This window comes from Chiloscyllium punctatum, chromosome 16 (genome assembly GCF_047496795.1).
Source record: "Chiloscyllium punctatum isolate Juve2018m chromosome 16, sChiPun1.3, whole genome shotgun sequence".
Taxonomy (NCBI): Eukaryota; Metazoa; Chordata; class Chondrichthyes; order Orectolobiformes; family Hemiscylliidae; genus Chiloscyllium; species Chiloscyllium punctatum.
The window spans coordinates 72,185,972-72,211,610 of NC_092754.1; the positions used below are offsets into that span (position 1 = coordinate 72,185,972).

The 25,639-nt window shown below is 45.8% G+C and overlaps 1 long non-coding RNA gene across 9 annotated transcripts in view; it reads right to left on the bottom strand.

The window, feature by feature from the left end:
* Positions 1 to 1,999: 1,999 nt before the first annotated feature.
* The window catches only part of LOC140487209 (uncharacterized), a 34,109-nt gene continuing 10,469 nt past the window's right edge, over positions 2,000 to 25,639 (bottom strand). For 4 of the 9 annotated variants that reach the window (XR_011962761.1, XR_011962760.1, XR_011962754.1 and 1 more), the window contains 3 exons: positions 23,623 to 23,705; positions 21,781 to 21,880; positions 2,000 to 2,703 (listed from right to left, as the gene is read on the bottom strand). This is a non-coding gene — a long non-coding RNA (uncharacterized lncRNA). Of the gene's footprint in view, positions 2,704 to 6,981; positions 7,100 to 11,219; positions 11,328 to 19,968; positions 20,055 to 21,780; positions 21,881 to 23,622; positions 23,706 to 25,639 lie in introns of all 9 variants that reach the window. The other 5 variants (XR_011962759.1, XR_011962756.1, XR_011962757.1 and 2 more) reach the window with 5 other exon arrangements.

The window sequence follows — 25,639 nt, forward strand, 5'->3', positions numbered from 1 at the left end:
CAGCATCTGTGGAGAGTGAACCGTTCGTGTCCAGTGAGCAGTCAGGTGACCAGCTGCAGCTGACCATTTTGCCTTTTCTGGAACACTCGCTGGAACAGATTCTGGTGTGAGGGGAATAAGATTGTCAATAATAGCTGAGAAAACAGGAGGACATGTTCAATTAGAATTAAGAATTAACTTACCCCTCCCAGCGGAACACTTACCGACACAGTCACACTGCGGAGAGGCCATTCACCTGCCTCACGTATGGGAAGGGATTTACTCGATCTTACAACCTGCTGAGGCACCAGAGATGGCACAGTGGATTTAGACATTTCACCTGCTCCATGTGTGAGAAAGGATTCAATCAAATCTCTCACCAGCGGAGACATTAGTGCATTCCCACTGGGGAGAGGCCATTCACCTGCTCAGTGTGTGGGAAAGCATTCATCAGTCCTCTGACCTGCTTAAACACCAGGGAGTCACTCTGGGGAAAGATCATTCACTTGTTCCCAGTGTGGGGGGAGATTCACTCAAATGCAGGACCTGCTGAGACCCCAGTGAGCCCACACACAGGGAGAGGACATTCAGATGGTCAGTGTGGAAGAAGGGATTCAGTGATTCATCCCGCCCCCGAGATCCCAATGGGTTCACACTGGGTAGGAGCTGTTCACCCCTCTGTGTGACAAGGGATTTGCTGCGTAGTCAACATGATTGAGAGCCCAGTGAGTGCTCACAGGGAAGTGGTCATCCCCCTGCTCCATGTGGACTGCAGGACTCTGATTCTGATGTTACTGTCCATCAGAGTCAGGAGTGGACCTTGTACATGATGACAGTGTTGGAGTATTGATGTTGTTGTTAATCACATTAACTGTGTTGGAGTTGACTGAACTTACATTGCCACTTTCTGAACCTCAGGATGTCTCCCTGGGCAGTAAGTCTCCACAAACAGCAATGTGACAATGAGCAGGGATCATCAGTTTTGATTTAAATTGTGACTGTAGCATGGCTGCTTTGTAGCATGCCTTGTCCATAGTGTGGGTCTCCTCCAGGTGCTCTGGTTTCCTCCCACAGTCCAAAGATGTGCAGGTTAGGTGGATCAGTCGTGCTAAAATGACCACATTATCCAGGATTGTGCAGACTCAGTGGATCAGCCAAGAGAAATGGAGTGTTACAATGATAGAGTGTTCTTCGGATGGTCAGTGGGGTTTGATGGGCCAATGCTCTCCTTCCACACGGTAGGGATTCGAGTCTATGATTGAGGATAAAGGCTACACAGCAGGGTGTCCTTGGAGAAGGAGCATGTGGTGTGTATGAATGCTCTCGGTGCCTTTTGATAGATGTGGGCACGGCAGGGGATATCGTGCTTTATCTCCACCGCTGGCCCCTCCCCACAACTCTACTTTGATTTAGTCCCTTCTCACTCTGTCACTTGTAATGGTTTGCTTGGCCCATATAATGGGCTTTGTTTGGAAATATTCAATTTGTTACACAAATGGTTTACTGCTGGTGATGATATGTCTAGATGAGAGTGATGCTGGAAAAGCACAGCAGGTCAGGCAGGATCTGAGGAGCTGGAAAATCAACGTTTTGGCAAAAGCTCTTTTCCAGCACCCCTCTAATCTAGGCTCTGATTTCCAGCATCTGCGGTCTTCACTTTTGCACTGCTGGAGATTATAGGTTAACCAAAAGCAAAACGGTGTAATGATGATTTTGATGGTGGGAAGGTTGGTGTGATCACATTTCTGGGTCAGAAAAATAGGGAAAAAGAACGCTTCACATCTCACAGAACGAGAACTGAAAAGCAGTTAAATCAAACCAAAGGTTCAGACAGGGAGGGAATATTTCCCTGGAGTTTGAGTAACTGGAAAGTGATGGTGTCTGGGAATAGACAGGATTTTGTTTTACAAAGGTTGAAAGTTTTAAAACGGGTTATATTCAGACAGTTCAATTTATTTTCTTTAATTTTATTTGTTTTGCAAAAAGTTTTTACAACATTTTAAAAACCAAAATGTACAAACCTTGTATTAAAGATAAATGTTAAATAAAATCCATCAAACCATCCCTCACTGAAAACTGTTGTGGAAGTGCAATCTCCTGGAGAATCCCTGCCCACTCCTTCCTACCCGGGCTCCATGGTTATATACATACCTGGGAGATAGCAGCAGGAGGAGACCATTCAGCCTTTCAATCCTGCTCCACCATTCAATGGGAGACAGCTGACCATCCAGCTCAGTCTCCTGTTCCTGCTGTGTTCCAATCCCCTTTCATGACTTTACCTTGAAGAACTATATCTAAGTCCTCCTTTAGCTTCACTGCCTTTTGTTCCAGTGATGTGGTTGTGTTCCTGTGTGTGGATGTAGGAAGTGGTAATGTGATGGTGCTGCCTCCTGGAGGATGCACTCAGCGTCCCTCATCATCCTGCAGGAACATCAATTGGGTTTCAGCAACTAGAGATAGAACCCATTTCCAGGATATGGGCATCACGGTCTCAGCCGCATTTATACCCCATCACTAGTTCCCCTTCAGAAGATGGTAGTGAGCTGCTGTCTTGAACCATTCACAGTCCATTTGGCGCAGAGACCGACAATGCTGGGAGGGAGAGTGTTACAGGAGTTTGGCCGAGTGATTCTCTATCTTTGCTTCTTCAAACGCTGGTTAGCTTAATCATGATCTGCCCATGATGTTGAGATTTCAGTCTGCAAATCTTCACCATCTAGCACCCTGTATAAAGGAATGTATACAGGTTAGAAATTCAGAGCAGACAATTCTAGTTTCTCTGGAATATCTTTTTCCCCTTTCTTCCCCCGAAGCTGTAACCCTCCAGCCCTCTTACTCTCTCCCACCATTCTGACTCTACTACCCCCTAATGTACACCCTCCCCATTCTCATGGAGTTACTGATAAACAGATCTATGCCACCACTTCCCGTCCCTGGTTAAAGTCTGCACCCTTTCTGGGTTCACTTCCTTTCCCTTCAGTTGCTGCAAGTCAATAATGTAACAGCAGAATGAAACAAAAGGAAACAGAAAGGGAGGTGGCAGATCCTGGACAGAAGAGGAACCTTCAGTCTGGGAGAATGGGTCAGATTCTTCCTTGTTTCCCATTAGTTGATTCCCACCGTTATAATGAATTGGGGACGGAGAGTGGTCCTACATGAGTGTGGTGACACTTTGACCCCCCCAACTGATCAATACTATAAGCAAATACATTCCTCCTCCAGCCAATCACAGTGTGAAATACTTTCCACAAAGAAAACTTACCCAAAGCACATGCTCCAAAACCCGCCCACATTCTGTACATGTACAGTGCCAGGTTTCCCCACACATGTATGGGCCCTGCCTCACGGATTGTGGGAGTCTCCATGAAGCCACTGGAGCCCCGTCTCTAGAAACTGATTGAAAAGTATAGGCTGGAGGGTGTTGTGTTTAGGATCCCCATTCAGACACACAGAACATATGGACTGTCATTGGGTCTAACTGAGACACCTGCTTCCACAACCTGATTTTCTGATGTGAGGAATATAGATTCAGCCAACTGGGGCGTGGGGTGGTTAATAGGAGGAGCAGATTTTAAGCAGAGGTGGCTCAATGGTTAGCATTGCTGACTCACAGCGTCAGGGACCTGGATTTGATTCTAGCCTTCGGCGACTGTGTGGAGTTTACACGTTCTCACCGTGTCTGTGCGGGTTTCCTCTGGGTGCTCCAGTTTCATCCCACTGTCCAAAGATGTGCACGTAAAGTGGATTGGCTATGCTACATTGCCCAGTGTCCATGCATGTGCAGGTTAAGCCATTAACCATGGGAAATACAAGGAATGGGAGAGTCTGAATGGGACGTTCATTGTAGGGTTGGTGTGGACTCCATGGACGAATACCCTGTTTCTGCACTGTAGGGATTCTATTCTATTCTTATGAAGAAGAATGTACTTATCTCAATGTGTTGTGAATCTGTGGAATTCCCTATTTAAAATGCAGTGGATGCCAGGACAATGAGCAAATTTACTGAAGAGATATAGATATTGAATTTGCAATGAGATGAAGAGTGAGAAAGAGCAGGTGGGAAAGTCCAGCTGAGACCGAGGCGAGTTCAATCATCGCCATATTAAATGGTGGAGCTAGTTCAACGGGCTGCATTGCCTCTCCTGTGCCCAGGTCTTATCCTCATACGGTAATAACTGGAAAGCTGAATCCAAAAATCACCGCCTTCACCAAAGGAGATTTTTGGAAAAAACAGGATAGTCAGGGGGATTAGCGTTCCAAACTTAGATAGTGAGGAAGCATGTGGGAGATAATGATTTTGCAATTTTAAACTGAGGGGAGTTAAAAATCACACAACAACAGGTTATAGTCCAACAGGTTTAATTGGATCATGATGAAGGAGCAACACTCTGTAATCTAGTGTGCTTCCAATTATACCTGAGGGACTATAACCTGGTGTTGTGTGATTTTTAACATTGTACACCCCAGTCCAACACCAGCATCTCCAAATCATGTAAACTGAGGGGAGACAGTGATTTATGGTTTTAGACTGTGTATTACATTCACACCATCCCGAATACTCTGTTGTGAATATTTATCCTGTACTTTATTACAAAGCCAACGTCTTTGAGAATGAAATGCAAAACACCCAGGTAACATCTCCTCACCTCGTAATCTGAGAAAAGACTTGTGATAAGTCTGGTTGAATTTAGAATACAGATGGAAATTGGGAAGATTGAATCCAATCCAGATCCTGTGCTTAGATAAAGGAGACGACAATATGATGAGGAAGGAGTTGGCTAATGTAGACTAGAGGCAAAGACTTTAGGGTGAGACAGTTGACAGATAGTGGAGGAATAACAAAGGATTTTTCAAATTGCTCAGCTAAAGTATATATCAGTGAAAAGGAAGGACTGTCGGAAAAGGAGTAATCTGCCGTGGGTGGTTAAGGAAATAAGGGAGTCTATCAAACTGAAATAGAAAACATACAAATTGGCAAAGACCAAGGAGAAACTAGGAGTTTAGAAAAAAAGCTAGATGGAATTGGGGGAGAAAAGTGAGGAGTAGCTGTCCCCAGGGACAGAATATCAGTTCACACTGCTGGAGGGGAACCTATTGTGTGGGGAACATATGGCCTCTGTAATTGTTGAAGCACTTAACTGTTACCATAGAGATAATCCTGATCAAGTTCAAAATCACAGCACACTCCAAAAGCTTGTACTTCCAAATAAACCTGTTGGACTATAACATGGTGATGTTTGGCTTTTAACTTTGCCCACCCCGCTCCAACAGCGGCTCTTCCACATCAGAATCCTGACAGACAGCCACACTGAAACTGAACCGCCTGTCAGATACCTGACTGAGCCACAGGGCCATGAGGGAGGGGTATGTGGTTAAACCACAAAGTGTTGAGCTGAACTCGACTTTTTAACTGCCATTGCCATGGAGATAATATTGACAGAGAGCATACATTCAAAACCACAAACCACAAAGGTAGAAGAATGGGAGCCATACATCGGACAGGTGGGGAGTTACCTAATGCTGCCTGGAGGTGTTCTGCATGTACACTATCCAGGCAACTGCCATGTCTCATCAATAAAAGACTCAAAGAAGATCTCTCAGAGTTCTGTGCCTGGTTATTCCTCTCCAGCAGGGTTCAGGAATATGAGTACACAGCAGTCAGTCTTCACAGTGGAGGATACGAAGAGCATGCCAGTAATTGATAAGGAGACTGAGGAAGGTGAGGAGCAAGAAACTTACATTGTGGAAACAGGCCCTTCGGCCCAACAAGTCCACACCGCACCCGCCGAAGCGCAACCCACCCATACCCCTACATCTACCCCTTACCTAACACTATGGGCAATTTAGCATGGCCAATTCACCTGACCTGCACATCTTTGGAGTGTGGGAGGAAACCGGAGCACCCGGAGGAAACCCACGCAGACACGGAGAGAACGTGCAAACTCCACACAGAGAGTCGCCTGAGGTGGGAATTGAACCCGGGTCTCTGGCGCTGTGAGGCAGCAGTGCTAACCACTGTGCCACCGTGCCGCCCATATCATAAGAGAGTTGGAGCTGGGCAAGCTAATGGAGCTGAAGGTAGATAAGTCTCTTTGCCCTGGTGGATTACATCCCAGGGTGCTACCAGAGATAGCAGGAGAAATAGTAAATATACTCGGAGTCAGGGTCCTACAGCAGAGACAGGCCCTTTGGCCTAAACTGGCCCACGTCGGCCAAAATGTCCATCACACGAACCCATTTCCCTGCACTTGGACCATATGCTTCTGAACCGTTGCTATCCATGTATTTGTCCAAATGTCTTTTACATGTTGTTAATGTACTCACTTCAACCACTTCCACTGTCAGCTCAGTCCATATACATACCACCCTTTGGGTAAAACAGGTGCCCCTCAGGTTCCTTTTCATAATTTCCCCTCTAACCTTAAACTGATGCCCTCCAGTTCTTGATTCCCTGGGAAAAAGACTGAGTGCATTCACCTTTCCCAAGCCTCTCATGATGTTATACACTTTCAAAAAAGGCTTCCCCTTGTTTCTTCTGCTCTAAAAAAACATCCTCGATTGTCCAACCTCTCCCTATAACTCAGACCCCGAGCCCTGGCAAAAAGTCTTCTAAATTTCTTCTGCACTATTTCCAGTTTAATAACTGAAACCTACATTACATTCATCACATTTCCAGGATCTCCCCACGGCACTGGAACCGATGTGACAACGCCAATGATCAATAATTAACTCCTTTACAACAATCCTGTTTTCACAGTATTTTCCATGGTGCAGGTATCCTTGTGTCTTTCTGGTTGCATGATTAATTAAAAACTTGTCCTCAGACAAAACAAACCTGTAACTTAATTATTCCTGGGAAATGTGCCATGTTTTTTCAGACTTTTTAAAACAAATGTACTCTCTCTCCACAGTCACCACACTTACATGGATTTGGCTGTGTCTCAGTACTTTTTTCCAGTCACACTGACATTTGAAATATTCGCCCATGGACAGAATACACACCTTTCCTCCCACATGAAAACGCCAATGATATTCAGAACGAAACGGATCAAGTAACAATCAAAACCGAACAGGAAGTTCAATTTGAATTTCTCATGCACAAATCCGCCCTTTCAGAACCCTACAACAGAGAAAACAAGTCACCACCGTTAACACAGGATGGAAATTCATAAGACAATTATAGGATTAAATTGTAGTTTCTTTGTTCCTCCAATATTTTAAATCTCAGTCTGAAAATTTCTCTCCCTTGTTAACTGAAATCCAAACCAATCTCCTCACTCTTTTCCTCCACACCCAGTTCTCTCTCTTCTCTTTAAATTCAGCTTTCTCGCTCCTGCCTGCAGAGTAAGAACCAAAAAAAGGGGTGGCACGATGGGACTGCTGCCCCACAGCACTCGGGTCCTAGGCTCGGTTCCAGCCTTGGGTGACTGTCTGTGTGGAGTTTGCACATTCTCCCTGTGTCTGCGTGAGCTTCCTCCGGGTGCTCCGGTTTCCTCCCACAATCCAAAGATGCACAGTTCAGGTGAATCGGCCATGCTAAAGTGCCCATAGCGTGAGGTGCATTAGTCAGAGGGAAATGGGTCTGGGTGGGTTACTGTTCCTGAGGGTCGGTGTGGACTTGTTGGGCCGAAGGGCCTGTTTCCACACTGTAGGAAATCTAATCTAATCAAATCAATGAGTCTGACTCGGAGCCTCCTGGGTGTTGGTGAATCCTCCCCCCACCTCCCAGGGTTTCCTTCCGGGTCAGACCTGCACTGATTTTTTCCCCCAATCTGGAACCTCTGATTTATTTCCGCCACTCCAATCCTCTGATGAGAACCAATCCTGCACACACTGGCCAAATCATATCTGGTTGAACTAAAATGAACCAAATTAGAAGTTTAGTTGCAGGCCCACGTTTGTTCCTTTCCATAACCTTGCTGAATCTTCACCCGAGTTCTGATAACTTTCTGCAAAATGCTCCCCCACAGATACACCGACCACTTGTCACGATACCAGGGCAGGGAGCATTCCCTGGGACCTGTTCTCAGAGGAAGGAATGGAGGGAGCTGCCAATAACAGATTAATCCCACAGCCTCCTTCCCTGGCACTGACCCACCCTGCACATATGCCAACAATTGCCCAGCACTGCGCCTGTGCACCAGTCTCCCCTCTTACAGCACATGCTCCAGATCACACAGGAGCCCAGGTGATTGACAGCAGCTGCTGCCCAATAGAGTGGAGGGGGCGGGGCTGATGGACTGGGACAATGGGATTGTAACCAATGAATGAATGTGGAGGACACTGGGGGATGGACAGGATCAGTGCAGCACTAAGAGGGGATCCTGAATAAAGTGAGCAATGGGAGAGTCTGACAGGACGAACTACAGGATGGTTCTGTTTCAAGGCTCAGGCAGGGACAGCTGGGAGACAGTATGGCCTGGTGGCTTGGGCATGTTTACTAATCAGTCTCTTCAAAGATGCTGTTACTCAATTCTGAACCCGATCCTCCTGGTTCAGAGGTAAGGACACTACCACCATTTCCTGGTGGGCTAGTGGAAAGAAGGGAAGATTTTCTCAACCTCACTCACATGGAAACTCCATGAGTTCCTCCCACTTACTGTCTACGGTGGGAATGGAGGAGATAGAGCAGGTGGGAGGGGGTTAGGGATATAGGTACTGCCTTTCAAAAGGAATTCATCTGTGTTGGTAATATTAACAAGACTCAATACAGTCACTAACACAAACCTATGTACTTGAACTTTATCCAGAATATTAACAGCCATAACCGGGTGACACAGACCCTAATGTACAGAGTTAAGTCGTGGATATTAATAACGGCTTTGTGTGTGAGAAATCACGTCTCATGAACTGGAGTCAATTTTTTTGAAGTAACAACAAAGAGGATTGATGACGGCAAAGCGGTGGAAATGATTGAAATGGTCTTCAGAAAGGGGTTCAACAAGGCTCCCCGTGGGAGATTGGTAAGCAAGGTTAGAGCTCATGGAATACAGAGAGAACTAGCCATTTGGATACAAAACTGGCTCAAAGGTAGAAGACAGAGGGTGGTAGTGGAAGATTGCTTTTCAGATTGGAGACCCATGACCAGTGGGGTGTCACAAAGGATCAGTGCTGGATCCACTAATTTTCATAATTTATATCAATGATTTGGATGTGAATATAGGAAGTAATGTTAGAAAGATGACACCAGAATTGTAGCTGTAGTGGACAGTGAAGAGGATTACCTCAGATAATAACGGGATCTTGCTCAGATGGTTGAATGTGCTGAGGACTGGCAGATGGAGTTTAATTTAGATAAATGTGAGGTGCTGCATTTTGGAAAAGCAAATATGAGCAGGATGGATACACTTAATGGTAAGGTCCTTGGGAGTGCTGCTGAACAAAGAGACCTTGGAGTGCAGGTTCACAGCTCCTTGAAAGCAGAATCGCAGGTCAATAGGATAGTGAAGAAGGTGTTTAATATACTTTCCTTTATTGTTCAGAGCACTGAGTATAGGAGTTTGGAGGTCATATTGCGGTTGTACAGGACAATGGTTAGTTCATGCTTGGAATATTGCGTGCAATTCTGGTCTCCTTCCTATAAAAAACAATATTGTGAAACTTGAAAGGGGTCAGAAAAGTATTACAAGCATGTTGCTAGGGTTGGAGGATTGGAGCTACAGGGAGAGGATAAATACACTGTTTTCCCTGGAGGGTCAGAGGCTGATGGGTGACCTTATAGAGGTTTATAAAATCAGTAGGGGCAAGGTTAGGGTAAATACACAAAGTCTTTTCTCTGCGGTGGGGAGGAGGTACGATGGGGGGTGGGAGACAGAGGGGGAGACTGAGCTGGGAGAGTGACCGTTATTTTGTAGATTATAACACAATCCTGTTCCTGTTTTCTCCCTGTCCCCTTCCATCTCTCTGAAGGGTTCAGAACAACTGCACAAACCCTGGAAAGTAGTGCTTCAGGGTGATCAAGTATTGAAGGTTGCATTTGGAACGCTGACCTTTATTTGGTCTGTGCAATTGTCAATAAATGGACCTGGGTTCCATTCCACTGTCCTGGATTCATGTCTGTGTCCAACGACACGCCTGCCTCTGACCCTGAAACTGGATCCCCTGTCACTATAGCTCTGCCATTCTCCCTCCTCCCGTTCTGTGCAGCGGATCTATCTGTGGTGTCATGAACCTGGCTGTTGCTGAGTTCCCCTGAGAGTCTACCCCACCTGTCCTTCCCTTATAGAATCCCAAGTGGTGCATACTATCTGTTTGAGAAGGGGAATGATCACTGGGGAGTCCTGCACTTCCTTCCTGAGCCTTTTACTTCATCTGATGGTCATCCTTTCCCTTTCTGCCTGTGTAACCCTCATCTGTAGTGTGACTAACTCACTAAACATGCTCTCCATGACATTCTCAATATTGCTCCACAGTGAGTTCACTCTCAGCTCCAGGTCTGAAAAGCAGTTACCCAGTAGCTGCAGGTGGGCCCACTTCCTGCTCACATAGCCGTCACGGACACTGGAAGTGTCCCTTATTTCCCACATTGTGCAATAGGACCACACCACTGGTCTAAGGTCTCCTGTCACAATGTCTCTCTAGTTTCAGCTAGTTACACCCATTAGGAGAATTTTGATGAGCTAGCAACCTTCCTTCACTTCAAACATTTCCATTATAATCAAAAGCCCCGATCTTTACTGAAGCAGACATTATATACTTTAAAAACTTTTTAAAAACTCTTGCCTGTTCCCTTTGGGACCATGTGAATTTTTGAACGGCCTGAACTAAAACTGAAGCTGTGGTTCACCTTCTCCCTGTCTCCCCTCGCTCTGTTTACACCCAACTCCAAAACACTCTCATTGAGCCAAGCAGCCCTCACAATGCAGCCCTGTCATTTTCATTGTCTACTCACACCTACACTGCCCTCAGCCTCCTGTACTGTTCCAATGCATCTGAATGGGAGCTGAGGAACTGCATCGTCCATAAGGAATTTTAATGAGAAGTTTGCAGGGAATTGAAAATAAGGAGCTTGCAGGTTAACATCATGAAGTGGGTGATTGGGTCTAAATCTGACAGTTCATATAAAGAGACGAGGTGTAATTTGGACAAATTAGTGCTCCCCCTCAGGCCAAATCCTCCTTCCACAGCTGCAGGGCCCAGAATTGAGCACAAACCACAAGGGTGATCCAACCACAAATTTGAACATCTTTCTGCTTTTTGCTTGAAAAAAAGATACTTTCCCACAGACAGAACAGACACACCTTTCTCCTTCCACATTTAAATGTCAATGGTATTCTGATCCTGATGACCCTGTTGACGACAGAACATTGCTTTTGAGATCCCTGTCTCAATTATTCTCAATTAATATCCTATAAAATGAATTCACAAACAAAACTCAGTCAGTGCAGACTGAAGAGTAAAGACAAATATTTCTCTTGGTGCGTGTTTGATGTGTAAATGCTCCTCTTCAAATCACCCCGACCCACCCAGGAAGAGGACATGTCCATGTGCCTCGCTGTACCTTGCCCCAAATAAAGATGGCGGCCATAACCCAGGACCTATCACCGCCTGAGGCCCACAGCCATTTTCCCATTTGCTGTAAACATGGGACCAAGAGTTTCTAATTCAGGCCTAACTACCTGTACAGAGTGTAATTAAACCCTCCCAGTCTAAACTGGATCCAACTCCCCTTTCCAGTTTCCTCCTCCTATACACACCAAGGGTCATTCCACGTCCAGTGACCCTCCCTCAGAACATATAGCAGCTGGGAAAATTAGAATCCCTAGAGTGTGGAATCAGGCCATTCGGCCCAACAAGTCCACACCCACCCTCTTAAGAGTTTCTCAACCAAGCCCTATCCCCGACCCTATTATTCTACATTTCTCCTGACTAATGCACCTAACCTATACATCCCTGAACACTACAAGAAATTTAGCTTGGCCAATTCATTGAAATTTCATATCTTTGGACTGCAGGAGATAGTGGTCAATGAGTAAATAATAGGCAGGGACAGAGCCCAAAAGAGACAGTAACATTTGGAAAGACAAAGGAGTGGACAACAATCTGGCTGGGAGGGTGCATAACTGTTAATGGAGGGGACAGGAACCTGTGTCTGGCAGCATCTCAGTGGAGGTGCTGGAAATGGCAGCTGATAATCTACGTTCTGCTGCAAAACAGACCCCGAGCTTCCAGCTGCCTGTCACTTTAACACACGAGTGTGTTCCCTGGCCAACATGTGTCTCATGCTTACTGCAGTGTTCCAGTGAAGCTTGATGCAAGCTGGCAGAACACTCCAGAACATACCGAAACGCCCCCGTATTTCAAGGACTGCAAATTCCCCTCCCGTGTGGTCAACAATACTCTCCAGTGTATCTCCACCACATCCCACACCTCTGCATTGAACTACACCTCTCCATCTGCAACAAGGATAGAACCTCTCAGTCCTCACCTTCCACCCAGATACAATGCATCAGCCTCCGCTGCTTCCCCCACCTACAATCAGATCCCACCAGAGATATATTTCCCTTTCCATTCCTTTCAGTATTCCACAGAGACCATTCCCTGTGAATTCCTAGTCAGATCCATGGTCCCCACTAACCCACCCTCCACTCCCAGCACCTTCACTTGTCAATGCAAGAGGTGTAAAACTTGTGCCCACACCTCCCCCCTCACATCCAAAGGACCCTTCCACAACCAGCAGAGATTTCCTGCACATCCAAACACCCCACCTATTATGGCCTTTGCTTTCGATGCGGTCTCCTCTCCACTGGGGAGTCCGGACACCAACTTATGGAATGTTTCAGGGACGATTTCTCGGATGCATGAACCAACCAACCCCACTATCCTGTGGCCAACCACTTCAACTTCCCTACTCACTCCGCCAAGGACATGCAAGTCCTGGGGCACCTCCACCACCAAACCCAAGCCACCCGACGTCTGCAGGAAGAAAACCTCATCTTCCACATTGGGACCCTTTCACCACAGAATCAAGGTTTCCTCATCTCCCTTCCCCTGCCTTATCGCAGGTCCAACCCTCCAACTCGACACCACCCTCTTGAGCTGTCCCATATCTTCCTTTCCAATTATCCACTCCACCCTCTCTCCATTACCATCCACCTACATCTACCTATTGCCTTCCTTGCTCCCTTCCAACCAACCCCACACATCCCTCTTATCTCTCAACCCTCTTACACCCCTCCTCTCTCCCCGACCCCCAATCCTGGCATTCCTGATGAAAGGAATATTCCCAAAACGACGATTCTGTTGCTCCTGGGATACTACCTGACCTGCTGTGCCTCTCCAGCACCACACGTTAACGGAAGCTAGAAGAACAATACCTCATCTTCTACGTGGGGACCCTGCACCCCTCTAGCCCCAGTATCAAATTCAATTATTTTAGGTCCTGAACTCTCCAATGTCCTAGCACCCTAGCCTCTTAACCCACATACCAGCCTACCATTACACATTACCTATGGTTAGTCACTAACAGTTCCCATAAACAGCTATTCACCCCCCCCCCCCCCCCAGCTAGATCGTTATCCACTCCTTTGTCCAATTGCTCCCATCTCTTTGGACTCTATCACCACCTATCATTTACTCCTTAACCCCTACCTTCTACATTTAAACCGACATTTCTTTTCAGTAACATCAGTTCTGAGGAAGGGTCAGCAGATCCAAAACGTTAACTCTGGTTTCTCTTCACAGATGCTGCCAGACCTGCTGAGCTTTACCAGTCCCTTTTGGTTGTTGTGTGAGATTGACAGCATCCGCAGTTCTTTTGGTTCTAATTTACCAGGAATTTCTAATTCAGGTCTAGCAGCCTAAAACCGTGCATTTATAAACCCTCCCAGTCCACAATCGCTCCTTTTCTTCCCCAGACTTTGCAGACTCTCCCACTCCCTTCACACTCACTAGGTCCCCCCTCACCGTGACACTGCGCCTGCACAGATCATGGCCACGTGTTGGCCTGCTGGACCCATCCCAATTCACTCCCATTGGCTGGAGGATCACGCCAATTCTCCTATTGGTCTGAAGCTGATGTCAATCACCCGGGCCCGATTGTGACATGAGTGGGCTCCTCCCAAGAGCATTGGATGCTGAAGAATGACCTCATAGAGCTTTATAAAATCATGAGGAGTATGGATGGGAAAAATAGACAAGGTCTTTTCCCTGGGGTGGGGTGTCTAGAAGGAGAAGGTGTAGGTTTAAGGTGAGAGGGGAAAGATTTAAAAGGGAACCGAGAGGCAACTTTTTTCATTCCGAGATCGATGCGTGTATGGAATCTCCTGTTCAGGGAAGTGATGGAGGCTGGTACAATTACACCATTTGGCATCTGGATGGGTATGTGAATAGGAAGGGTGTAGAGGGATATGTGCCAAGTGTTGGCAAATGGGACTAGATTAGGTTGGGATATCTGGTCGACATGGACCAGTTCGACCAAAGGGTCTAATTCTATGCTGTAGGTCTCTATGACTCTGCCCTAGGATGAGCTTCATCATTCACGGTGAATGGGCAGTAACACAGAGCACAGGGGTTTGGGGCTGTTCAGCCCATTGGGGCTGTACTCTCCCCCTCTGGAGATGGGGCCAGTCTATCCCAACTCACCTCCCATTTGTCTGTAGCCCTCCAAATCCTTCCTTAAAAATGTTAAATTCCAAATTTGTTTTGACAATAACTACTGAATCTGCATCCAGCTGTCGGTCAAACTGTTCCAGATGCTCAGAACTTAGTGAATAAAATAATCCTCACATTTTTAACCTGCATTATTTGCCAGTTACCTGAAGGGAGTTACTAAAAATTGTGACGTTAATAATTTCTCCCTGTCTCTCTGTAAATTAAATACCCTGGAAACAAATCTGCTCCTGGTCTAAATCACTGCCTAACCTTCTCAGCTCCAAGGAGAATTATCTGACCTTCTGCTAACTCTTCATAAAAGAGAAACCCATCTTAATTTTAGTAGTGCTATAAAGATGTACAGCAGAGAAACAGACCCTTCGATCCGACTTTTCCATGCCGACCAGACATCCTAAATTAATCTCATCCCATATGCCAGCTCTTGGCCTATATCCTTCTAAACTTTTGCTAATCATGTACAACATCTCAAAGGCATAATTGGGTAATTGTACCAGCCTCCACATTTCCTCTGGCAGCTCATTCCATACACATACCATGTTCAGCTGGAAACATCGCCCCTTAGATCCCTTTGAAATCTTTTCCCTCACACCTGAAGCCTGTTCCACAAGCTTTGGACTCACATATCCTGGGAATAAGCTCCTGGGATTTCACCCTATCCATGCTGCTCACAATTGTATCCGATTCTCCAGAGAAAACAGCCCCAGCCTATTCACCCTCTACCTACACAGCTCAAACCCTCAACCCTGACAACATCTTTGCGGATCTTTTCCGAACGCTTTCAAGTTTCACAATATCCTTCCGATAGCAGGGAAACCAGGACTGACACTAGAATTCCAGAAGTGGCTGAGTCAATGTGCTGTTGTGACTGAGTCAATGTGCAGTGCAACCGCAAAATGACATCCCAACTCCACTACTCAATGCACTGACCAGTGCATAGGCAGCAGTGCTAACCACTGTGCCACCGTGCTGCCAAGCTTCTTCACTACCCTGCCTATGATTGCACTTCCAAGGAATTATGAACCTGCACTCCAAGGTCTCTTTGTTTAGCAACATTCCCCAGGACCTTCCCATTAAGTGTATAATTCCTGCCCTCATTTGCTTTTCCAAAATGGAGCACCTCACATTTACCTGAAATAAACTCGATCTGACAATCCTCAGCCATTTGATTGAAGTCCCATTGTACTCTGAGGTAACCTTCTTTGCTGTCCAGTGCACCTCCAATTTTGATGTCTACTGTAAACCTACTAAGTTTACCTCATATATTCACATAGAAATCGTTGATATAAATGATGAAAAGCAGTGGACCCAGCACTGATCCTTTCACCTCATTACAGGCCTCCAGTCCTAAAAGCACTATCCTCCGTTTCCAACCTTACAACCAATTTGTATCCAAATAGCTGGTGCTCTCTGTATCCCAAGGTGTCTAACTTGCTAACCAGTCTGTTATGTGGAACCTTTTTGAATGTCTTTCTGAAGTCCAAGTTAGTGATTTATGTACAAAGCCATGCTGACTATCCCTAATCACTTCCTGCCTTTCCAATTACATATAAACCTGTCCTTTAGAATTCCTTCCAACACCTTGTCTGCCACTAACTTCAGGCTCACCAGTGTATTGTTTCCTGGCCTTTCCTCATCACCTTTCTCAAATAATGGCACCTGTCTTGCAGCACCTCACCTGTGGCTGTCGGTGATAGAAATATCTCAGCGAAGGGCCCGACAATCACTTCCCTAACTTCCCACAAAGATTTGGGATACACCTGATCAGGTCCCACAGATTTACTCAGCTTTATGTATAAGACATCCAGTACAACCTCCTCTGTAATATGGACAGTTGTCAAGTTATTACTATTTATTTCTCCAATGTCTCCAGCTTCCATACCCTCTTTCTGTAAAAGCTGACATGAAATCCTCGGATAGTATCTCTCCCACCTTCTGTGGTTCCACAGACATCCTTGTTGACCTTTGAGGGTCCCTATTCTCTGCCTGGTTACTCTTTTGTCCTTAGTGTTTTGTAGAATCCCTTTGGATTGTCCTTAAACCTCTTTGCCCCCAAAGCAATCTCATGTATCCTTTTTGCCCTCCTGTTTTCCCTCAAGTGTACTCCTACTGCCCCTATACTCCGAGGGATTCACTCAAACCCAGCTGTCTGTACCTGCCATATCCCTCCTTCATATTTTTGACCAGACCCACAATTTCTCTCGACACACAGCATTCTCTACACCTACCAGACTTGGCCTTAACAGGAACATACTGTCTATGTACTCTTGTTGTCTCATTTTCACAGGCCTATGGAGGCAATGGCAGATGAGGACATGGAAACAGTCATTCTCAGTAAAACGTTGTGTTGGGAAAGATAACGGCCCAAAAGTACATGGGTCTCCTGGCCGTGATGGAATGCATCCCAGGGACTAAAAGAGATGGTGAAGAGTCTATTGTCCTTCCATGCTAGAGCGATGGTTATGCTGCAGCTGTACAGCTTGCTGGTGAGGCCACACCTGGAGTACTGTGTACAGGTTTGATCTCCTTACTTCAGCAAAGATGTACTGACACTGGAGAGGGTGCAGAGGAGGGTCACTAGTTTGAGTCGGAAGTTGAGAGGGTTGGTGTACATGGAGAGACTGAATAGACTGGGACTATACTTGTTGGAATTTAGAAGAATGGGAGGTTGTATTGGAAAAAATAAAATGAAGAAGGGAATAGATAAAATAGATGCAGGGAGGTTATTTCCATGGGGGGGGGGGGGGGGGGGGAAGGGCGGGTCAACCTAGAGAGCATAGCGTCAAAATAACGGTGTATCTGATTTAGGACAGAGTTGAGGAGGAACTTCTTCAGCTAAAGGGTTCTGAATCTGTGGAATTTCCTGCTGAGTGTAGCAGTTGACGTTATCAACTTGACTATCGTTAGGTCAAAAGGTAGATTTATGAACAGGAAAGGAATTAAGGGTTATGGTGAGAGAGCAGGAAAGTGGAGCTGAGGCCATGAAAAGATCAGCCCTGATCTTATTGAATGGCAGAGCAGGCCCGAGGGGCCAGATGGCCTACTCCTGCTCCGATTCCTTCTGTTCTTATGTTCCCACTTTCCAGCCGTCCCTTTACCTGGGGGTTGTCAAGAAATATTGAAAGTTCTAGCCTTGTATCGTCATAATTCATCATTGTCCAATTTTGAACACCAACTTTTAGATCTGGTCTATTATTTTCTGTAACTATTTTAAAACTAGTAGAATTATCGTCAGTGAATCCCAAGTGTGGAATCAGACCATTCGGCCCATCACATCCATACTGACCCTTAGAGCCTCCTACCTTACCCCTGTAATGCTGCATTTCCCATGGCCAATCTCCCTAGCCTGCACATCCCTGAACACTGTAGGCAATTTCACATGGCCAATCCACCCAACCTGCACATCCCTGAACAATATGGGCAATTCAGCCTGGATTATCCACCCAACCTGCACATCTTTGGACTGCGGGAGGAAACCAGAGCACCCGGACGAAACCCACACAGACAACCTCAATAAGGTGATCATCCTGCTCTTATTTCCCAGCTCCACCCAAGTAAGTTCACCAGGCGAACTCCCATGAATATCCTCCCTAAGCACAACAATAATGTTATCCCGTATCAAAAACACCATTCCACCTTCTCTGTTATCTATCCTTCCTCTTACATCTATTCCCTGGAACATTAAGCTACCTGTCCTTTCCAACCTAAGACATGTTTCTGTAATACCCACTATATCCCAGTCCCATGTTCAAAACCATATCTTAAGCTCATCTGCTTTCCCTGTCAAACCTCTTGCATTGAAATAAATGGAGTGCAGTGCTATCAAAAGGTCAGACTGATGGGCAGAGGGGGTGGGATGGCCCTGTTGGTGAGGGATGATATTCAGGCCCTTGCGAAAGGGGAGACACAGAATCAGGATTGGAGTCAGATTGGAGAGTGGCTAATGTTGTCCCACTTTTCAAGAAAGGTGGGAGAGAGAAAACAAGGAATTATAGACCAGTTAGCCTGATGTCAGTGGTGAGGAAGATGCTGGAGTCAATTATAAAAGATGAAATTATGGCTCATTTGGATAGCAGTAATAGGATTTGTCAGAGTCAGCATGGATTTACAAAGGGGAATATACTGACTTGGATTGAAAATTGGCTGGCTGACAGGAAGCAAAGAGTAGTGATAAACGCTTCCTGTTGGAATGGCAGGCAGTGACTAGTGGGGTACCACAAGGTTCGGTGCTGGGACCGCAGCTGTTTACAATATACAGTAATAATATAGATGAACATATTAAAAGTAATATTCGCAATTTTGCTGATGACACAAAGCTGGGTGGCAGGGTGAAATTTGAGGAGGATGTTATGAGAATACAGGTTAACTTGGATAGGCAAGGTGAGTGGACGGACGCATAGCACATGCAGTTTAATGTGGATAAATGTCTGGTTATCCACTTTGGAAGCAAGAACAGGAAGGCAGATTACTATCTAAAAGGAGTCAAGTTTGGTAAAGGGGAAGTACAACAAGATCTAAGTATTCTTGTACATCAGTCAATGAAAGCCAGCATGCAGGTACAGCAGGTAGTGAAGAAAGCTCACTACATACTGGCCCTCATACCAAGAGGAATTGAGTATAGGAGCAAAGAGGTCTTTTTGCAGCTGTACAGGGCCCTGTAAGACCGCACCTGGAGTATTGTGTGCAGTTTTGGTCTCCATATTTGAGGAAGAGCATTGTGGCTATTGAGGGAGTGTTGGGTAGGGTCAAAAGATCAATTCCCGGAATGATCATATGTTGAAAGATTGGAGGGACTCAGCTTGTATACACTTGAGTTTAGAAGAATGAGAGAGGATCTGACAGAGACCTACAAGATTATTAAAGGGTTGGACACTCTGGAGGCAGGAAGCATGTTTCCACGGATGGGTGAGTCCAGAACCAGAGGACACAGTTTAAAAATAAGGGCGAGGCCATTTAAAACAGAGTTGAGGAGAAATGTCTTCACCCAGAGAGTAGTGGACACATGCAGTGCACTGTCTCCGAAGGCAGTGGAGGCCAAGTCTCTGGATACTTTCAAGAAAGAGATGGATAGAGCTGTTAAAGATAATGGAATCAAGTGTTACGGAGATAAGGCAGGAACAGGATACTGATTGTGGACGATCAGCCATGATCATAATGAATGGTGGTGCTGACTCAAAGGGCACAATGGCCTATTCCTGCACCCTCGTCAATCCTCTTTGATACATCTTCAAATAACTCAATCAAGTTTGTGAGACATGATTTCCCACGCACATAGTCATGCTGACTATCACGAATCAGTCCTTGCTTTTAAGAATAGATGCACATCTTGTTCCTCAGGACTCCCTCCAATTACTTGCCCAGCATCAATGTCAGTCTCACCGATCGATCGTCCCCTGGCTTGTCCTTACCACCTTTCTTAAATAGTGGCACCACGTTAACCAACCTCTAGTCTTTTGGCATCTCACCTGTGATAATCGATGATACAAATATCTCAGCAAGAGGCCCAGCAATCACATTCCCAGCTTCCCACAAAGTTCTAGGGTACACCTGATCAGGTGCTGGAGATTAACCAAGCTTTACGGGTTACAAGACACCCAGCACGTCCTCCTCTGTAAGATGGACATATTCAACACGTCGACATCTATTTCCCCACATTCTATATTGCCCATGTCCTTCTCCACAGTAAACAATGATGCAAAACATTCAGTTACTATCTCTCCCATCTCCTGTTGCTCCAGACATAGGCTACCTTGCTGATCTTTGAGGAGCCCTATTCTCTCTCGAGTTACCCTTTTGTTCTTAATGTATTTATAAACACCCTTGGGATTATTCATATCCCTATTTGCCAAAGCTATCTCATGTCCACTTTTTGCTCTCCTGACTTCCCTCTTAAGTATACTCCTACTGTCTTTAATGCTCAGGGTTTTTTGGGATTTTTGGATTGGAATAAATGCAAAATATTATATCTTGATAAAACAAACAAGGGCAGACTTCCACTAATTTAAAACAGGGCCTCGAGTAGTGATATGGAACAAAGAGGCCGAGGGGTTCGGGTCTTTCAAGTCTGTGTCACATGTAGACAGGGTGGTAAAGAAGGTGCTTAGCACACTTGCCTTCATTGCTCAGACCTTTGAGTCCAAGAGTTGGGACGTTATTTTGGATGTTGGGGAGGCCTTTTCTGGAATTCAGTGTCCAGTTCTGGTCATGCTGATATCGGGACATTATGTAGTTGCAGCGGATTCAGAAGAGATTTACCAGGATGTTGATGGGAATGGATAGTTTGAATTATACGCAGAGTCTGGATGGGCTGCGACTTCTTTCACTGGCGCGCAGGAGGCTGAGGAGTGACCTTATTAGACGTTTCTCAAATCATGGAGGGTTGGTATCAGTAATGTGAACGGCAGGTGTCCTTTCCAGGAAGGGACGCGATTCAAGACTGGGGACATACCTTTTAAGGTGACAGCAGAATGGCTTTAAAAAGGCGTTCAGGAATTATTCTTTTATTTTTGTTCAGACAATGGTTTATGTGTGAAATGAACTATCAGAGGAAGTGGTAGTTGTGAATCAGATTACAATTTTAGGGTGGGACAGTGGCTCAGTGATTAGCACTGCTGCCAGGACCCCAGGTTCGATTCCAGCTTTGGACAACTGTCTCTGTGGGACTTGCACATTCTCCCAGTGTCTCCATGGGTTTCTTCCAGGGGCTCCAGTTTCCTCCCTAATGAGAGAGCATCCCTATGGTCTCGTAGGACAATGCTGCCTTTACCTTTTACACAGTGATGACATTGTGTCTCTGGGATGGGGAGAGGGAATGCTGAAGGTAGTGGATGGGACACCACTCAGGCACAATGCTTTGTCCTGGAGGATGTTCACTTTCTTTAATAGTGTTGAGGGTTGCACTGATGCAGGCAAGTGGAGAATGTTCCAACAGAATCCTGATGTGTGCCTTATAGAGAGCAAACAGACATTGGGGAATCAGGGGTTTGGGGAAACTAAGGTGTTCTCCTGGTAGCAAAGTCAATCGAGAGGAGCTGTGACAGAGGGGTTTAGAAAAGTTACACATTATAATAATAAACCTTATACCCATCAGCTCATTATACAAGGATTACAGGACACATATTAAAGGTTTGGGAAGATTCAAAGGAGAATTTTTATGCATCAAATGGGATTCAGATGAAATACAATACTCACATACAATGCAAATATCCAGGTCCTGATGAATTGACTAATTCAATCAGAGTTAGGTGTTACAATGACTGAGATTACCATCTGAATGTCCACCTGTAGTATCCTGTAATACAAGTTTATAAAATCTATCACTGTCAGTTCAGGTTAGAAACTCGCACCATCCCCTCCTCCTGGCCCAGGATGACTGGACACATTACCCCTTGTGGAGGTCAGCAGTCAGTTCAGGGGGAAATCTATGTGGGTTTCTAGGAGTTTCCACCTTGGAATTTCATGTGACTGAACAGGGCAGATCTTTGACACATGGGACTGAATATTCCAAGAGTCAGTGAGATGTGGAGAGCAGGATTTGCTGCTTTTTTCCCTTCCGTGCTGCTGCTGTGCCTCATCAATAAGACATGGGGGGTGAAAGGCTCATGCAGCTCGATGGGCAAGTTGTCTCCATTCTGACCAATGGGCAGCAAACTCCTCCCACAGAGTATCTCTTAAAAACAGAGCAACTCTGCATGCTTCACACTGCCCAGTGCTCCCAGTAAATGTTTAGCATAATTGGGGGGTGGGGGTGACTCCTAGTAAAGGCATAACTATAAAGTTCTGAGAGTATTGTGAAGAGAGAGAGATGCACAGGAGAAGGGGGCAACAAGTTGTCAGATGGAGTATAATTTGGGAAAAAGTGAAGTCGGTCATTTTGGAGGGGATAAGAAGAGAACAGAGTGCTATTTTCATGGTGAAAACTGTAGAAAGCTGCACCACAAAGGGATCGGGGGGGGGGGGGGTAATTGTGCAGAAAACACTGAAAGCTAGCAGATTCTGGGTCAGTCACGAAATCAAGGGTTCATTTCAGATTCATCAAGTTTAAGGTAACACCGACACGGGTATGGGGTTTCAGTTGCAATGGAGCTAGGGTGAGGTGGAGACAAGCAACATTTTAGAGATTGGATCCTGGTGTTTGTGATTGTGTAGATGTCTGGTCAGAAGGTCACCTTGGGGTTACAGATATGACAGCAATGTTATGAAGAGTCTAGTTCTGCCTCAGACTGCACCCAGTGAGAGGGAGGGGCTCAGCAGTAAGGGAAAGGAATTTGTAATAGCAACTGAAGGCAATGGATTTAACCATAACAATGTTTCCTTGTAGGAAATTGCAGTTAATCGAGTAGTAGGAATGTGATAAGCAGTTTGGTAACTGAGCAACAGTGGAGCAATGGAGAGGGATGATGGGGAGGGAGAGCTGGACATCGTCAGTGTACATGTGAAATCTCACACTGTGCGTTTGGACGATGTCACCTCCTGGCAGTGCTTAGGTGAGAAACAGGAGGGACCAAGGATAGATCCTAGAGGGACACCAAATACAAGGAATTCAGAAAGGAAAGGGAGAGTGGAGATGGAGCAGGATTTACAAATGATAGTGAGGTCAAATGTTAGTTTGTTTTGCAGAGTGGATGAGAAGGACATAACCAGAAAAGACAGACAGACAGAACAAGGAACAATACCTGTGAATTGGCGAGGGGGAGTGATGAGGAGGAAACAGAGTTGGAATGTCTGTAGTTTCGCGAGACTAGTAAAAGATCAAGGTGAGCTCTGATAAGGCTTGACAAGAGACTGGAGAAAGATGTGAGTTTGGGACAAAAACCAGGAACACCATGTGAGGCAGTTTGTCTCGGTGGGCTAGTGGGAGGGAGAGAAGCAGCAGAAGCAGCTGATCGGATTGTCTCAGTCTTAGTGACAGAGAAACTCAATGTGCTCCTTGCTCTTGTTGTTGGAGGGAAGTTTGAAGGAGACAGGATGATGGACAGTGTTTTACATAGAAACAAAACCAGGGTTAGTGACATTTAAAATGAGTGAACAAACCTAATGTATTTAACTTTTATCCAGAATATTAAAATGTACAACTGAAGTCCTTGTTCGAATCCCAGCTCGGCAGATGGTAGAATCTGAATTCAAGAAAAAGTAACGAATTAGGAATCTCCTGATCTCCATGGAACCATTGTCAATGGCGAAAAAAATCCTCACAACGTGACAGTCGCCCAACAATCTACTCACTGTATTAATCACTGCAAAGTCTCAACAAAGGAATGAAACTGGATGGACCACTCGGCATCTAACAAGGCATTAGGAAATACAACCACAGAATCAGCCCTCTCGACTCTGCAACATCCTGCTCACTAACATCTGTTTTTTTGTGCCAAAACGTGGCGAGCTGTCTCACAGACTAGTCAAGGAACAGCCTGGCATAGTCATACTCACAGAGTAACCCCTTACAGATAATGGCCAGACACCACCATCACCATCCCTAGATAGAGTGTGGTGCTGGAAAAGCACAACAGGTCAGGCAGCATCCAAGGAGAAGGAGAATCGACGTTTCGAGCCTAAGCCCTTCATCAGCCTGACCTGCTGTGCTTTTCCAGCACCACACTCTGGACTCTGATCTCCAGCATCTGCAGTCTTCACTTTCTCCTGAAATCTCTGGATATGTCCTGTCCAGCAGGACAGACCAGGCGGAGGTGATGGCACAGTGGTGTACACACAGGAACCATTTGCCTTGGGAGTACTCAGCATTGACTTTGGACACCAGGAAGTCTCATGGCTCCTGCTGATTACCACGTACCGTGCTCCCACAGCTGATGAATCAGTGCTCCGCCATGTTGATCAACAATTGGAGAAAGCACTGATGCAATAAAATGGTGACAAGGCTCCTCTGGGTACAGGATTTCAATGTCCTCTACCAAGAGTAGCTCAGCAGCAGGATGACTGACTGAGCTGGTCGGGTCCTCAAGGACATAGCTGCTCAACTGGGTTTGCAGCAGGTGGTAACGGAACCAGCAAGAGGGAAAAACATACGAGATCTTATCAGTATGAATCTGACAGCTGCAAATGCATCTGTCCATGACAGTATCGGAAAGATCGACCATCCCACAGTCTTTTTGGAGACAAAGCCTCACCTTAAAGTTGAGAAAAACCTCCATTGTGCCGAGTGGTACTATCACCGTGCTAAATGGGACAGATGTAGGAACTCAAAGTAGATCTCTCTGAGACACTGTGGGATAATAACAGCAGAACGGTACTCCAGCACAATCTGTAATCTCATGGGTTTGTACATCCCGCACTCAACCAACACAGTGGGCAGGAAAGGACGTCATGCCATGAGCAGCACCAGGCATAGCTAAAAATGAAGTGCCAACCTGGTGAAGCTACCAAGCAGGACTATCTGCATATCAAACAGCATCAGCAGCAAGCAACAGATCTAAGTAATCCTAACAATCAATGGATCAGATCAGAGCTCTGCAATTCTGCCACACCCAGTTGTGAATGGTAATGGACAATTAAACAACTCATTGCAGGAAGCACTACGGATATCCCCACCCTTACTGATGGAGGGGTTTCATACATACATGTAAAAGATAAGATGACAGCATTTGCAGCAATTTTCAGCCAGATGCAAAGTGGCTTGATCCATCTCAGCATTCTCCAGTGGTTCCTAACTTCACAGATGTGAGCTTTAAGCCAATTCAATTTAGTTCGAATAATATCGAGAAATGGTTAAGTAGTGTAAAGGCTATGGGTCCTTCTAACATTCTGGCAATAACACTGATGGTTTGTGCTCCTGAACTTGCCACCCACCAAGCCAAGTACCGCTCCAGCACTGGCATCGACTGACAATGTGGAACATTGCCCAGGGATGTTCAACACAAAAACACAGGGCAATCCAACCCAGGCAAGTTCCCTTTATCAGTCCACACTCGATCAGCAGTAAAGTGATGGAAGTATTCATCAACAGGGCTACCAAGCAGCAGCTGCTCAGCAACAGCCAGCTGAGTGACACTCATTTTAGGCTCCACCAAGTCCACTCAGCTCCCGATTGTGTTAG